The sequence below is a fragment of the Hemiscyllium ocellatum genome, chromosome 25, assembly GCF_020745735.1.
Source record: "Hemiscyllium ocellatum isolate sHemOce1 chromosome 25, sHemOce1.pat.X.cur, whole genome shotgun sequence".
In the NCBI taxonomy this organism is placed as follows: domain Eukaryota; kingdom Metazoa; phylum Chordata; class Chondrichthyes; order Orectolobiformes; family Hemiscylliidae; genus Hemiscyllium; species Hemiscyllium ocellatum.
In genome coordinates, this window is record NC_083425.1 from 56806550 (window position 1) to 56822774 (window position 16225).

At 46.8% G+C, this 16225-nt stretch overlaps 1 protein-coding gene across 2 annotated transcripts in view; it reads left to right on the plus strand.

Moving 5' to 3' along the window:
• Positions 1-9213: 9213 nt before the first annotated feature.
• Positions 9214-16225, plus strand: part of mif4gdb (MIF4G domain containing b) — a 39638-nt gene continuing 32626 nt past the window's right edge. For both annotated transcript variants that reach the window (XM_060844388.1, XM_060844387.1), the window contains exon 1: positions 9214-9394. The gene's annotated coding sequence lies outside the window, so the exon portion shown is untranslated. The remainder of the gene's footprint in view (positions 9395-16225) is intronic.

The window sequence follows — 16225 nt, forward strand, 5'->3', positions numbered from 1 at the left end:
AGGTTAGGTGCAGTGCTAAGTTGTCCATAGCATCCAGGGATGTGCAGGCTAGGTGGATTGGCCATGAGAAATACAGGGTTACAGGGATAGAGTATGGGGGTGGGGTGGGGTGGGGGATGCTCTTGGGAGGTTTGTTATGCACTCAATGGATTGAATGGCCTGCTTCCACAATGCAGGGATTTTATGATTCTAATTATGTGTCTTTAACTTAATGACCAACAATCCACCTCAGGCAATAATTATGAAGTTATTTCTTAACTTGGGTTTCATAACCAGCAGTGAGAGAGAGAGAATGTCCAGACAGTACGTTCATTGGGAGAAGAGGCCAATGATTGCAGAGATGTTGTTAAGAAGTTGCAGTCGGGCCTGGGAGAAAACAGAGAAAAGACATCTCCAGAGGCAGACGGCTGTGGGGGTGTCAGAGTAGAAGTGAATATCTGACAAGGCAATTGAATACATGAGTTGAGGGAACCCAAGTGAGCTCAGTTAGCAGAATGTTTTCAGAATTCTGGGGAGAGATATAACCTGAAAAAAACTAGCATCTAGCGAAGGTGCTGCAATTTGCTGAAAGTAAACTGAGTTGAGCCATACAAACTGAGCCTGAAGCTTTCGAGTGGAGGTAAGGGTGACTCTTCACTGAGTGTCACAGAATCATAGAATCTCTACAATGTGGAAACAGGCTATTTGGCCCATCAAATCCACATTGACCCTCTGAAGAGCATCCCACCCAGACCCACCCTGTCCTAGACCTATCCCTGTAAGTTGCATTTCCCATGGCTTATCCACCTAGCCTCAATCCCTGGACATTATGGACAATTTAGTATGGCCAATCCACTCTAACCTGCACATCTTTAGACTGTGGGAGGAAACTGGAGCACCCAGAGGAAATCCATGCAGACACACGGGGAATGTATAAACTCTGCACAGTCAATTGCCCAAGACTGGAATCGAACTCTATCCTTTGTACTGTGAGGCAGCAGTATCTGTAAGGGTATTGCTGGGATAAAAATAATGAACCTTTCTTTCTTATGTTTGTAATGAGGTTGTTTCAAAAGTTCTTGATTAATGCAATATTGTTAGTTTTTTTTTAGTAATTATTATATTCATTTGTTTAAAGTACACTGGCAGCCTCTTGTAAATATATTCAGTTATTGACTATTACCTTAAACACCAATAAAACTTATTACCTATCAAGCCAGGCCTCAGCCTGGGAGCTGACTTATCCAGTACTCCTACCAACTGGGGTCATAACCTGTAAACTTGGAGCAGTTATGTCTCTGATTTTGAAGGTTCTAGATTCAGGTTTGGAGGAGGATGTTCACATTCTGAAATTATTAAACAACGTTGAGTACTGAAGGCTGTCTAGGAATCAAGGCAGAAGGTGAGATGCTGAGCCTCGCTGGAGCACTGCAGCAAGCCTGAGACAGCGATGTGGCCAGGGAACACAGTGATGTGTTGAAATGGCAAACAACTGAATGTGCAGGATCTTTTTTTGTGAATGGAACATAGGTATTCTGCAAAGTGGTCGCCCTGTCCATGTTTCATCTGCCCAGTCTTTGAGGAGACTACATTGTGAGCAGTGAATACAGCAGACCAATCACTGCTTTTGGAAGGTATGTCTGGGGCATCGGACAGTGAGGATGGAGGAGGCAAGCAGGTAGGTGTTATACCTTCTGCGGTTGCATAGGAAGGTGCCGAATGCTGACAAGGAATGCTGTTGTATATCACTTGTTGCAGCCTGAAAAGCAAAATATGTTCCAGTCATAATTTTGTTTTCCAATCACTGATAAGTAATCAATTTTAGTAAAGTACTCCCAATGAGATGTACATTTGTGCAACAATCACTGATGTGGCGCTTTGAATGTCTTCTGAAAATTCAAATAGACCAGATCAACCTAGGTCTCCCTTATCTATTCTTTCAGTTATGTCCTTAAAACCATAACAGATTTGTCAAAAAACAACTTCAATCTCATAAAAGGAAAGTACTGCAGAAGATGGAGATCTGAAATAAAAATAAAAATGCTGAAAAAAATTTAGCAGGTATGGCAGCATCTGTGGAGTGAGAGAACCAGAGCTAATGTTCCAAACTGAATATGACTCTATCTCTCTTCAGTAACAGGGAAGAATCATATTACATTAGATGACTGGTTCATAGGTTCCTATTTTCTCTCTAACTATGCTCATACTTGATGCTTAATGGGGACAGTGTTGAAACTTACAAAATTCTTACATCTCAGGGTAAATACAGGAAGGATGTTTCCCAGGATCCAGGAATCTAGACACACAGGGCACTGTCTCAAAATGAAAGGCGCAGACCATTTGGGACCGGGATAAATTAGAATTTCTTCACTCAGAGTGTGGGGAATCTTTGGAATTCTCTCCCCCAGGAGTCTGTGGAAGTTCAGTCATATTTGATTTGATTTGATTGATTTATTATCACAGGTTACAGTGAAAAGCTTTGTTTATGAGCAGTACAGGCCGATCATTATAAGCAAGAACATACAGAACATAGGGTGAAAAACACAAGATAGAGGAGTATAGGTTACATCCCATGGTGTGTGATAGGCAAGCTCAACATTAGCAAGATCAGCATTATTTGAGGATATATTCAAGACAGATATCAATAAAGTAAAATTAAAAGTGTGGGAATAATGAGAATATGGCCTTGAAGCAGATGATCAGCTGTGATCTAGAATGATGGAGTGGGCTCGAGAGGCTGAATGGCTCACTCCTGTTCCTATATTCCTGTAACGTTTCATAGAACACAGAACAGTCCAGCACAGTACAGGCCCTTCAACCCTCGATGCTGTGCCAAACTTTTATTCTACTCTAAGATTAAACTAACCCACATACCCTTCATTTTACTATCATCCATGTGCCAACCCAAAAGTCACTTAAATGTCCCAAATGTCCCTACTACCATTGCTGGCAGTGCATTCCACACACCCACCACTCTCTGTATAAAAGAACCTACCTCTGACATCTCCCTAAACCTTCCTCCAATCACTTTAAAATTATGCCCCCTCGTGAAAGCCATTTCCACCCAGGGAAAAAGTCTCTGGCTAGCCACTCTATCTATGCCTTTCATCATCTTGTACACCTCTTACAAGTCACCTCTCATCCTTCTTCACTCCAATGAAAAAAGCCCTAGTTCCCTCAACCTTCATGAGACATGCCCTCTAGCCCAGACAGCATCCTGGTAAATCTCCTCTGCATCCTCTCTAAAGCTTCCACATCTTTTCTATAATGAGGTGACCAGAATTAAACACAATATTCCAAGTGTGGTCTAACCAGGGCTCTACAGAGCTGCACCATAACTTTATGGCTCTTAAACTCTGCTAATCAAAGCCAACACGCCATATGCCTTAACAAATTGGCAACTTTGAGAGATCTATGGACATTGACCCCAAGATCCCTCTGTTCCGCCACACTGCCAAGCTTCCTGTTTTTAACACTGAATGCTGCATTCAAATGAGACCTTCCAAAATGAATCACTTCACACTTTTCCAGGTTGAACTCCATCTGCCATTTCTCAGCCCAGGTCTGCATCTTGTCTATATCCTGTTGCAACCAACAACATCCGTTTACACTAGACACAACTCCACTAGCCTTCGTGTCATCGGCAAACTTACTAACTCACCCTTCCACTTCAGCATCCAAGTCATTTATAAACATCACAAAGAACACAGGTCCCAGAACAGATCACTGTGGAACACCATTGGTCACTGAGCTTAGGCTGAATACTTTCCATCTACCACCACCCTGTCTTCTATGGGCTAGCCAATTCTGTATCCAGACAGCCAGATTTCTCAGAATCCCATGCCTCCTTACTTTCTGAATGACCTGACCATGGGAAACCTTATCAAACACCTTGCTAAATTCTATATATAACACATTCACTGCCGTATCTTCATCAATGTGTTTTGTCATATCCTCAAAGAATTCAATAGGCTTGTGAGGTCTGACCTGCCTGTCATAAAGCCATGCTGACTATCTCTAATCGAACTATGGTTTTCCAAGTAATCATAAATCCTGTCTCTCGGAATCCTCTCCAATAATTTGCCCACCACTGACCCAATACTGACTGGTCTGTAATTCCCAGGATTATCCCTTTTCACATTCTTGAACAAGGGAATAACATCTGCCACCCTCCAATTATCTGGAGGGCTCAAAGATCATTGCCAAAGGTGCAACAATCTCTTCCCTCGCTTCTCATAGTAACCTTGGGTATATCCCATCTGGTCCAGGGGACTTCTCTGTCCTTATGTTTTCAAACTTTCCAGCACACCTTCCTTCTCAACATCATCCTGTTCGAGCGTATCAGTCTGTTTCACGCTGTCCTCACAAATGTCAAGGTCCCTTTCACTAATGAATATTGAAGTAAAGTTTTCATTAAGAACCTCCCTCACCTCCTCCAACTCCAGGTACAAGTTGTCTCCACTATCCCTGATCGGCCCTATCTTTACTCTGGTCATCCTCTTGTTCCTCACATAAGTGTAGAATGCTTTAGGGTTTTCCTTAATCCTACCAGCCAAGGCTTTTTCACGGTCCCTTCTATCTCTCCTAACTCCATTCTTCGATTCCTTCCTGGCTACCTTGTAACCCTCTAGAGCCCTGTCTGATCCTTGCTTCCTCAACCTTAAGTAAACTTTCTTCTTCCTCTTGACTAGATGTTCCACATCTCTTTTCATCCAAGGTACCTTCACCCTACAATCCCTTCCTTGCCTCAGTGGGAGAAACCTAACCAGCACTCACAGCAAGTGCTCCCAGAACAACCTCCACATTTCTGTTGTGCATTTCCCTGAGAATATCTGTTCCAATTTATGCTCCACAGACCCTGCCTAACAGCATTGTAATTCCCTTTTTCCCAATTAAATATTTTCCCATACCGGCTGCACCTATCCCTCTTCATGACGACAGAAAGATCAGGGAGCTGTGATCACGAAGGCATAAATGCTCTCCCACTGAGAGATCTGACACCTTATCGGGTTCGTTGCCAAGCACCAAATCCAACATGGCCTCCCCCCTCATTGACCTATCTACATACTGAGTCAGGAATCCTTCCTGGACACACCTGACAAAATCTGCTTCTATTTACACTGAGGAGATTCCAATCAATATTAGGGAAGTTGAAGTCAGCCATGACAACAGCCCTGTTACTTCTGCACCTTTCCAAAATCTGCCTCCCAATCTGCTCCTCCATGTCTCTGTGCTATTGGGGGTGGGGTGGGGGTGGGATCTATAGGAAACTCCCAATAAAATGACAGCTCCTTTCCTGTTTCCGACTGCCACCCAAACTGCCTTGGTAGACAAACCCTCCTCGATGACCTCCCTTTCTCCAGCTGTGACTATCCCTGATGAGCAATGTCACTCCCCCACCTCTTTTACCTCCCTCCCTGTTACTTTTGAAACATCGAAACCCTGGAATATGCAACAATCATTCCTGTCCCTGTGATATCCGAATCTCCGTAATGGCCTTGAGATCGTAGCTCCACGAACTGATCCATGCTTTAAATTCATCACCCTTACTCCTGATACTTATTGCGTTAAAATAGACACACTTCAACCCATTACACTGACTGCAATTTTGCCCAATCAGCTGCCTATCCTTCCTAACAGGCTCTCTGCATGCTGTATCTGCCTGGTCACCAGCTACCTCATCCTCCGATCTGTAGATCCGGTATCCATCCCCCTGCCAAGTTAGTTTAAACTCTCCTGAAGAGCTCAAGGAAACCTCCTGGCCAGGATCATTGGTGACCCTCCAGTTCAGATGCAACACATCCTCCTTGTACAAGTCCCATGTTCTCCAGACGGTATCCCAGTGATCCACATATCTGAAACCCTCCCTCTTACACCTGCTCTGCAGTCACATGTTCAGCTACACGCGCTCTCTGTTCCTAGCCTCACTAACCCTTTGTACAGGTAGCAATCCTGAAATTAGTACTTTGCTTATCCTGCCTTTAAGCTTCCAACCTAACTCCCTATACTCACTTTTCACGTCCTCATCCCTTTTCCTAGCTATGTCATTGGTACCAATGTGTACCACAACTTCCCCTTAAGAATCCTGTAGACTCAATCCAAAACATCCCCGACCCTGGCACCATATATCCGGGAGTTTTGATTGTGACTACAGACTACAGAAGTCTGTTCCACTAACCATTGAATCTCCTATTCTCCCCCTTCCCTTCGAGCCACAGAACCAGGCTCAGTAGAAGAGACCTGGCTGCTGTGACTTTCCCTGGTAGGTAACCCCCAACAATATTCAAAGGGGTACATTTATTATTGAGGAGAATGGCCACAGGTGATCTCTGCACCGTCTGCCTATTCCCTTTCCCTCTCCTGACGGTACCCAGCTACCTTTGTCCTGTAACTTAGGTGTGACTGTGTCCCTGTAACTCCTCTCTATCACCCCCTCTGCCTCCTGAATGATTACAGAGGAGGAAGTGCTGGATGTCTTGAAAAGCGTAAAGGTGGATAAATCCCCAGGACCTGATCAGGTGTACCCTCGAACTCTGTGGGAAGCTAGGGAAGTGATTGCTGGGCCCCTTGCTGAGATATCTGTATCATCGACTGTCACAGGTGAGGTGCCGGAAGACTGGAGATGGCTAACATGGTGCAACATGTGGGCGGCACGGTGGCACAGTGGTTAGCACTGCTGCCTCACAGCGCCAGAGACCCGGGTTCATTTCCCGCCTCAGGCGACTGACTGTGTGGAGTTTGCACGTTCTCCCCGTGTCTGCGTGGGTTTCCTCCGGGTGCTCCGGTTTCCTCCCACAGTCCAAAGATGTGTGGGTCAGGTGAATTGGCCATGCTAAATTGCCCATAGTGTTAGGTAAGGGGTAAATGTAGGGGTATGGGTAGGTTGCGCTTCGGCGGGTCGGTGTGGACTTGTTGGGCCGAAGGGCCTGTTTCCACACTGTAAGTAATCTAATCTAAAGTAATCTAATCTAAACTGTTTAAGAAGGGTGGTAAGGACAAGCCAGGGAACTATAGACCGGTGAGCCTGACCTCGGTGGTGGGCAAGTTGTTGGAGGGAATCCTGAGGGACAGGACATACATGTATTTGGAAAAGCAAGGACTGATTAGGGATAGTCAACATGGCTTTGTGCGTGGGAAATCATGTCTCACAGACTTGATTGAGTTTTTTGAAGAAGTAACAAAGAGGAATGATGAGGGCAGAGCGGAAGATGTGATCTATATGGACTTCAGTAAGGCTTTCGACAAGGTTCCCCATGGGAGACTGGTTAGCAAGGTTAGAATACAGGGAGAACTAGCCATTTGGATACAGAACTGGCTCAAAGGTAGAAGACAGAGGGTGGTGGTGGAGGGTTGTTTTTCAGACTGGAGGCCTGTGACCAGTGGAGTGCCACAAGGATTAGTGCTGGGTCCTCTACTTTTTGTCATTTACATAAATGATTTGGATGCAAGCATAAGAGGTACAGTTAGTAAGTTTACAGATGACACCAAAATTGGAGGTGTAGTGGACAGTGAAGAGGGATACCTCATATTACAACAGGATCTTGACCAGATTGGCCAATGGGCTGAGAAGTGGCAGGTGGAGTTTAATTCAGATCAATGAGAGGTGCTGCATTTTGGAAAGCAAATCTTAGCAGGACTTATACACTTAATGGTAAGGTCCTAGACAGTGTTGCTGAACAAAGAGACTTTGGAGTGCAGGTTCATAGCTCCTTGAAAGTGGAGTCTCAGGTGGATAGGATAGTGAAGAAGGCGTTTGGTATGCTTTCCTTTATTGGTCAGAGTATTGAATACAGGAGTTGGGAGATCATGTTGCGGCTGTACAGGACATTGGTTAGGCCACTGTTGGAGTATTGCATGTAGTTCTGGTCTCCTTCCTGTCAGAAAGATGTTGTGAAACTTGAAAGTGTTCAGAAAAGATTTACAAGGATGTTGCCAGGGTTGGAGGATTTGAGCTATAGGGAGAGGCTGAACAGGCTGGGGCTGTTTTCCCTGGAGCGTCAGAGGCTGAGGGATGACCTTATAGAGGTTTACAAAATTATGAGGGGCATGGATAGGATAAATAGACAAAGTCTTTTCCCCGGGGTCAGGGAGTCCAGAACTAGAGGGCATAGGTTTAGGGTGAGAGGGGAAAGATATAAAAGAGACCTAAGGGACAACATTTTCACACAGAGAGTGGTACGTGTATGGAATGAGCTGCCAGAGGAAGTGGTGGAGGCCAGTACAATTGCAACATTTAAGAGGCATTTGGATGGGTATATGAATAGGAAGGGTTTGGAGAGATATGGGCCGGGTACTGGCAGGTGGGACTAGATTGGGTTGGGATATCTGGTCAGTATGGACAGGTTGGACCGAAAGATCTGTTTCCATGCTGTACATCTCTATGACTCTATCTGAAGTTCATCCAGTTTCATTTCTGGAAAGTTCAGGACTACCCTTGGCTGAACTGGAAATATTAACACTGTTTGATTAAATAAAATACTTCAGAAAACATGAAATGTAGTCAGCAAAGTGCTCCCCACACTCCCAGAAAACATCCCTCAGCGCAGAGGAAGGTCATTCAGTCTGTTCTACCTGTGATGGCTCTTTGAAAGTCACAATTAGCGACTGGTCTGAATTAGTCACATACTCCTGCTGTTTCCCCACAGTTCAGCAGATGTTTCTGTTTCAGTTATTTTGAAAGTTCCTGTTGAATCCACCCTTTCAGGCAGCGTGATTACACCAGAAGCTGTAGATCAGAAACAGCCCCTTCGGCCCTTCTGTGCTGATATTTTTGCTGAATCCCAGCTTCTACCCACCCATTTTCATTTCGGTTAAATCAGTCTTTCTATTCCATTTCTCCTCAAACAAGCCGGTTAGTAAACTCACCCAAACGGTTATGAACTCCCTATAAGTGGAATTGTTTTCCCTGTGTTAAACCACTTTATGCTTGTTAAAGACTTCACTCAGGTCTGCATTAGTTTTCTGTTTTAGTGGAGGAATCTATGAAATTGTTAAGTTCACACCCCTGCCCCTGGACTGGGGGGTCACCAGCAAACGTGCAGAGACAAGGTTATTGAAGGCTTTGGGCGCAGTTTGAGTAAGACAGAGAAAAACAGAGACAGACACAGAGACAGCTTGGGGGCGGCGGGGAGAGCCCAGGAGGAAGAGAGACAGACAAACAGAGAATCAAAGAGAGAGAGAGAGAGAGAGAAAGGGAGTCTGGGGAATGTGAGGAAATGACGAGTAGGAAGCAACTGGAGGCTGGCCCCAGGAGGAGCTCAGCGCTGGCTCTGGCTCTGACTCCGGGACGGGAGGGCACCGCGCTGCGCTGTGCCCCGATCGTGCTGCGGGACGGGTCCTGGCCATGCTCCCGGCCCTTCGGCGCTTCCTGCAGAGGAGCTGGTCACAGTGTCACCGGGAGCCTGAGAGCCCGCAGGTCAGTGCAGTACTCACCCGGCCCACCCCCATCCCCCATCCCCCACTCCCCATCCCCATCCCCCATCCCCGCTACCGGGACCGGGCCAGCAGCCACAGGCAATTCGGGCAGGGAAGGCATCACATCACATCCCGATCCTGTCTGCGGCAAGTTCCTCATTCACTCACTCCATTAACACACTCACTCAATCTATTAATACACTCCCTCACTCCCATGACCCCCACTCCATTAGCACTCACCCTCACTCCATTAACACTCACCCTCACTCCATTAACACTCACCCTCACTCCATTAACACTCACCCTCACTCCATTAACATTTCCCCTCACTCCCATCACCCTCACTCCCATCACCCTCACTCCCATCACCCTCACTCTATTAACACCCTCACTCCATTAATACACTCCCTCACTCCATTAACACTCACCCTCACTCCCATCATCCTCACTCCCGTCATCCTCACTCCATTAACACTCCCTCACTCCATTAACACACTCGCTCACACCATTAACACTCACCCTCACTCCCATCACCCTCACACCATTAACACTCACCCTCACTCCCATCACCCTCACTCCATTAACACTCACCCTCACTCCATTAACACACTCCCTCACTCCATTAACACACTCCCTCACTTCATTAACATTCACCCTCACTCCATTAACACTCACCCTTACTCCATTAACACTCACCCTCACTCCATTAACACTCACCCTTACTCCATTAGCACTCCCCCTCACTTCCATCACCCACACTCACTCCATTAACACTCATCCTCACTCCATTAACACTCCCCCTCACTCCATTAACACACTCACTCACTCCATTAACACTCACCCTCACTCTCATCACCCTCACTCCCATCACCCTCACTCACTCCATTAACACTCCCCCTCACTCGCATCACCCTCACTCGCATCACCCTCACTCGCATCACCCTCACTCGCATCACCCTCACTCGCATCACCCTCACTCGCATCACCCTCACTCTATTAACACCCTCACTCCATTAATACACTCCCTCACTCCATTAACACTCACACTCACTCCATTAACACTCACTCCATTAACATAGTCCCTCACTCCAGTAACACACTCCCTCACTCCATTAACACTCACCCTCACTCCATTAACACTCACCCTTACTCCATTAGCACTCCCCCTCACTTACATCACCCACACTCACTCCATTAACACTCATCCTCACTCCATTAACACTCCCCCTCACTCCAATAACACTCCCCCTCACTCTCATCACCCTCACTCCCATCACCCTCACTCACTCCATTAACACTTCCCCTCACTCCCATCACCCTCACTCCCATCACCCTCACTCCCATCACCCTCACTCCCATCACCTTCACTCTATTAACACCCTCACTCCATTAATACACTCCCTCACTCCATTAATACTCACCCTCATTCCAGTAACACACACCCTCACTCCATTAACACTCACACTCACTCCATTAAGACTCACTCCATTAACATAGTCCCTCACTCCAGTAACACACTCCCTCACTCCATTAACACTCACCCTCACTCCCATCACCCTCACTCCATTAACTGTCCCCCTCACTCCATTAACCCACTCCCTCACTTCATTAACACACTCCCTCACTCCATTAACACTCACCCTCACTCCCATCACCCTCACTCCATTAACTGTCCCCCTCACTCCATTAACCCACTCCCTCACTTCATTAACACACTCCCTCACTCCATTAACACTCACCCTCACTCCCATCACCCTCACTCCATTAACTGTCCCCCTCACTCCATTAATACACTCACCGTCACTCCATTAACACATCCTCACACCCATCATTCTCACTCCATTAACACTCACCCTCACTCCCATCACCCTCACTCCATTAACTGTCCCCCTCACTCCATTAACCCACTCCCTCACTCCATTAACACTCCCCCTCACTCCATTAACACTCACCCTCACTCCATTAACACACTCGCTCACACCATTAACACTCACCCTCACTCTATTAACACTCACACTCACTCTATTAACACACTCACTCACTCCATTAACACACTCACTCACTCCCATCACCCTCACTTCATTAACACACTCCCTCACTCCATTAACACTCACCCTCACTCCATTAACACACTCACTCACTCCATTAACACTCACCCTCACTCCATTAACACACTCATTCACTCCATTAACACACTCCCTCACTCTATTAACACTCACACTCACTCTATTAACACTCACCCTCACTCCATTAACACTCACCCTCACTCCATTAACACACTCACTCACTCCATTAACACTCACCCTCACTCTATTAACATTCACCCTCACTCCATTAACACTCACCCTCACTCCATTAACACTCACCCTCACTCCATTAACACACTCCCTCACTCCATTAACATTTCCCCTCACTCCCATCACCCTCACTCCCATCACCCTCACTCCCATCACCCTCACTCTATTAACACCCTCACTCCATTAATACACTCCCTCACTCCATTAACACTCCCCTCACTCCATTAACACACTCGCTCACACCATTAACACTCACCCTCACTCCCATCACCCTCACTCCATTAACACTCACCCTCACTCTATTAACATTCACCCTCACTCCATTAACACACTCCCTCACTCCATTAACACTCCCCCTCACTCCATTAACACACTCACTCACTCCATTAACACTCCCCCTCACTCTCATCACCCTCACTCCCATCACCCTCACTCACTCCATTAACACTCCCCCTCACTCCCATCACCTTCACTCGCATCACCTTCACTCGCATCACCTTCACTCGCATCACCTTCACTCGCATCACCCTCACTCGCATCACCCTCACTCGCATCACCCTCACTCGCATCACCCTCACTCTATTAACACCCTCACTCCATTAATACACTCCCTCACTCCATTAACACTCACACTCACTCCATTAACACTCACTCCATTAACATAGTCCCTCACTCCATTAACACACTCCCTCACTCCATTAACACTCACCCTTACTCCATTAACACTCCCCCTCACTTCCATCACCCACACTCACTCCATTAACACTCATCCTCACTCCATTAACACTCCCCCTCACTCCAATAACACTCCCCCTCACTCTCATCACCCTCACTCCCATCACCCTCACTCACTCCATTAACACTTCCCCTCACTCCCATCACCCTCACTCCCATCACCCTCACTCCCATCACCCTCACTCCCATCACCTTCACTCTATTAACACCCTCACTCCATTAATACACTCCCTCACTCCATTAATACTCACCCTCATTCCAGTAACACACACCCTCACTCCATTAACACTCACACTCACTCCATTAAGACTCACTCCATTAACATAGTCCCTCACTCCAGTAACACACTCCCTCACTCCATTAACACTCACCCTCACTCCCATCACCCTCACTCCATTAACTGTCCCCCTCACTCCATTAACCCACTCCCTCACTCCATAAACATTCACCCTCACTCTATTAACACTCACCCTCACTCCATTAACACTCACCCTCACTCCATTAGCACTCCCCCTCACTTCCATTAACACTCACCCTCACTCTCATCACCCTCACTCCCATCACCCTCACTCACTCCATTAACACTCCCCCTCACTCCCATCACCCTCACTCCCATCACCCTCACTCCCATCACCTTCACTCCTGTCATCCTCACTCCATTAACACTCCCCTCACTCCAATCACCCTCACTCCATTCATACTCACACTCACTCCAAAAACACTCACTCCAATTACTCTCACTCCATTAACACTCACCCTCACTCCATTAACACACTCACTCACTCCATTAACACACTCCCTGACTCCATTAATACTCCCCCTCACTCCCATCACTCTCACTCCATTAACACTCACCCTCACTCCATTAATACTCACCCTCACTCCATTAACACACTCCCTCACTCCATTAACACTCCCCCTCACTCCATTAACACTCACCCTCACTCCATTAACACACTCACTCACTCCATTAACACACTCCCTCACTCCATTAACACACTCCCTGACTCCATTAATACTCCCCCTCACTCCCATCACTCTCACTCCATTAACACTCACCCTCACTCCATTAATACTCACCCTCACTCCATTAATACTCACCCTCACTCCATTAACACACTCGCTCACTCCATTAACACACTCCCTCACTCCATTAACACACACTCACTCCCATCATCATCACTCCATTAACACTCACCCTCACTCCATTAACACACCCTCACTCCATTAACACTCACCCTCACTCCATTAACACACTCGCTCACACCATTAACACTCACCCTCACTCCCATCACCCTCACTCCATTAACACTCCCCCTCACTCCATTAACACTCCCCCTCACTCCATTAACACACTCCCTCACTCCATTAACACACTCCCTCACTCCCATCACCCTCACTCCCATCACCCTCACTCCCATCACCTTCACTCTATTAACACCCTCACTCCATTAATACACTCCCTCACTCCATTAACACTCACCCTCACTCCCGTCATCCTCACTCCATTAACACTCCCCTCACTCCAATCACCCTCACTCCATTCATACTCTCACTCACTCCAAAAACACTCACTCCAAAAACACTCACTCCATTAACACTCACCCTCACTCCATTAACACTCACCCTCACTCCATTAACACTCCCTCACTCCATTAACACTCACCCTCACTCCATTAACACTCACCCTCACTCCATTAACACACTCACTCACTCCATTAATACTCCCCCTCACTCCCATCACTCTCACTCCATTAACACTCACCCTCACTCCATTAATACTCACCCTCACTCCATTAACACACTCGCTCACTCCATTAACACTCACCCTCACTCCATTAACACACACTCACTCCCATCATCATCACTCCATTAACACTCACCCTCACTCCATTAATACTCACCCTCACTCCATTAACACACTCCCTCACTCCATTAACACTCACCCTCACTCCCATCACCCTCACTCCATTAACACACTCCCTCACTTCATTAACACACTCCCTCACTCTATTAACATTCACCCTTACTCCATTAACACACTCCCTCACTCCATTAACATTCACCCTCACTCCATTAGCACTCCCCCTCACTTCCATCACCCACACTCACTCCATTAACACTCCCCCTCACTCCATTAACACTCACCCTCACTCCATTAACACACTCACTCACTCCATTAACACACTCACTCACTCCATTAACACACTCCCTGACTCCATTAATACTCCCCCTCACTCCCATCACTCTCACTCCATTAACACTCACCCTCACTCCATTAATACTCACCCTCACTCCATTAACACACTCGCTCACTCCATTAACACTCACCCTCACTCCATTAACACACTCACTCACTCCATTAACACACTCCCTGACTCCATTAATACTCCCCCTCACTCCCATCACTCTCACTCCATTAACACTCACCCTCACTCCATTAATACTCACCCTCACTCCATTAACACACTCCCTCACTCCATTAACACTCACCCTCACTCCATTAACACTCACCCTCACTCCATTAACACACTCACTCACTCCATTAACACACTCCCTCACTCCATTAACACACTCCCTGACTCCATTAATACTCCCCCTCACTCCCATCACTCTCACTCCATTAACACTCACCCTCACTCCATTAATACTCACCCTCACTCCATTAATACTCACCCTCACTCCATTAACACACTCGCTCACTCCATTAACACACTCGCTCACTCCATTAACACACTCCCTCACTCCATTAACACACACTCACTCCCATCATCATCACTCCATTAACACTCACCCTCACTCCATTAACACACCCTCACTCCATTAACACTCACCCTCACTCCATTAACACACTCGCTCACACCATTAACACTCACCCTCACTCCCATCACCCTCACTCCATTAACACTCCCCCTCACTCCATTAACACACTCCCTCACTCCATTAACACACTCCCTCACTCTCATCACCCTCACTCACTCCATTAACACTTCCCCTCACTCCCATCACCTTCACTCCCATCACCTTCACTCCCATCACCTTCACTCCCATCACCCTCACTCCCATCACCCTCACTCCCATCACCTTCACTCTATTAACACCCTCACTCCATTAATACACTCCCTCACTCCATTAACACTCACCCTCACTCCCGTCATCCTCACTCCATTAACACTCCCCTCACTCCAATCACCCTCACTCCATTCATACTCTCACTCACTCCAAAAACACTCACTCCAATTACCCTCACTCCATTAACACTCACCCTCACTCCATTAACACTCACCCTCACTCCATTAACACTCCCTCACTCCATTAACACTCACCCTCACTCCATTAACACTCACCCTCACTCCATTAACACACTCACTCACTCCATTAATACTCCCCCTCACTCCCATCACTCTCACTCCATTAACACTCACCCTCACTCCATTAATACTCACCCTCACTCCATTAACACACTCGCTCACTCCATTAACACTCACCCTCACTCCATTAACACACACTCACTCCCATCATCATCACTCCATTAACACTCACCCTCACTCCATTAATACTCACCCTCACTCCATTAACACACTCCCTCACTCCATTAACACTCACCCTCACTCCCATCACCCTCACTCCATTAACACACTCCCTCACTTCATTAACACACTCCCTCACTCTATTAACATTCACCCTTACTCCATTAACACACTCCCTCACTCCATTAACATTCACCCTCACTCCATTAGCACTCCCCCTCACTTCCATCACCCACACTCACTCCATTAACACTCCCCCTCACTCCATTA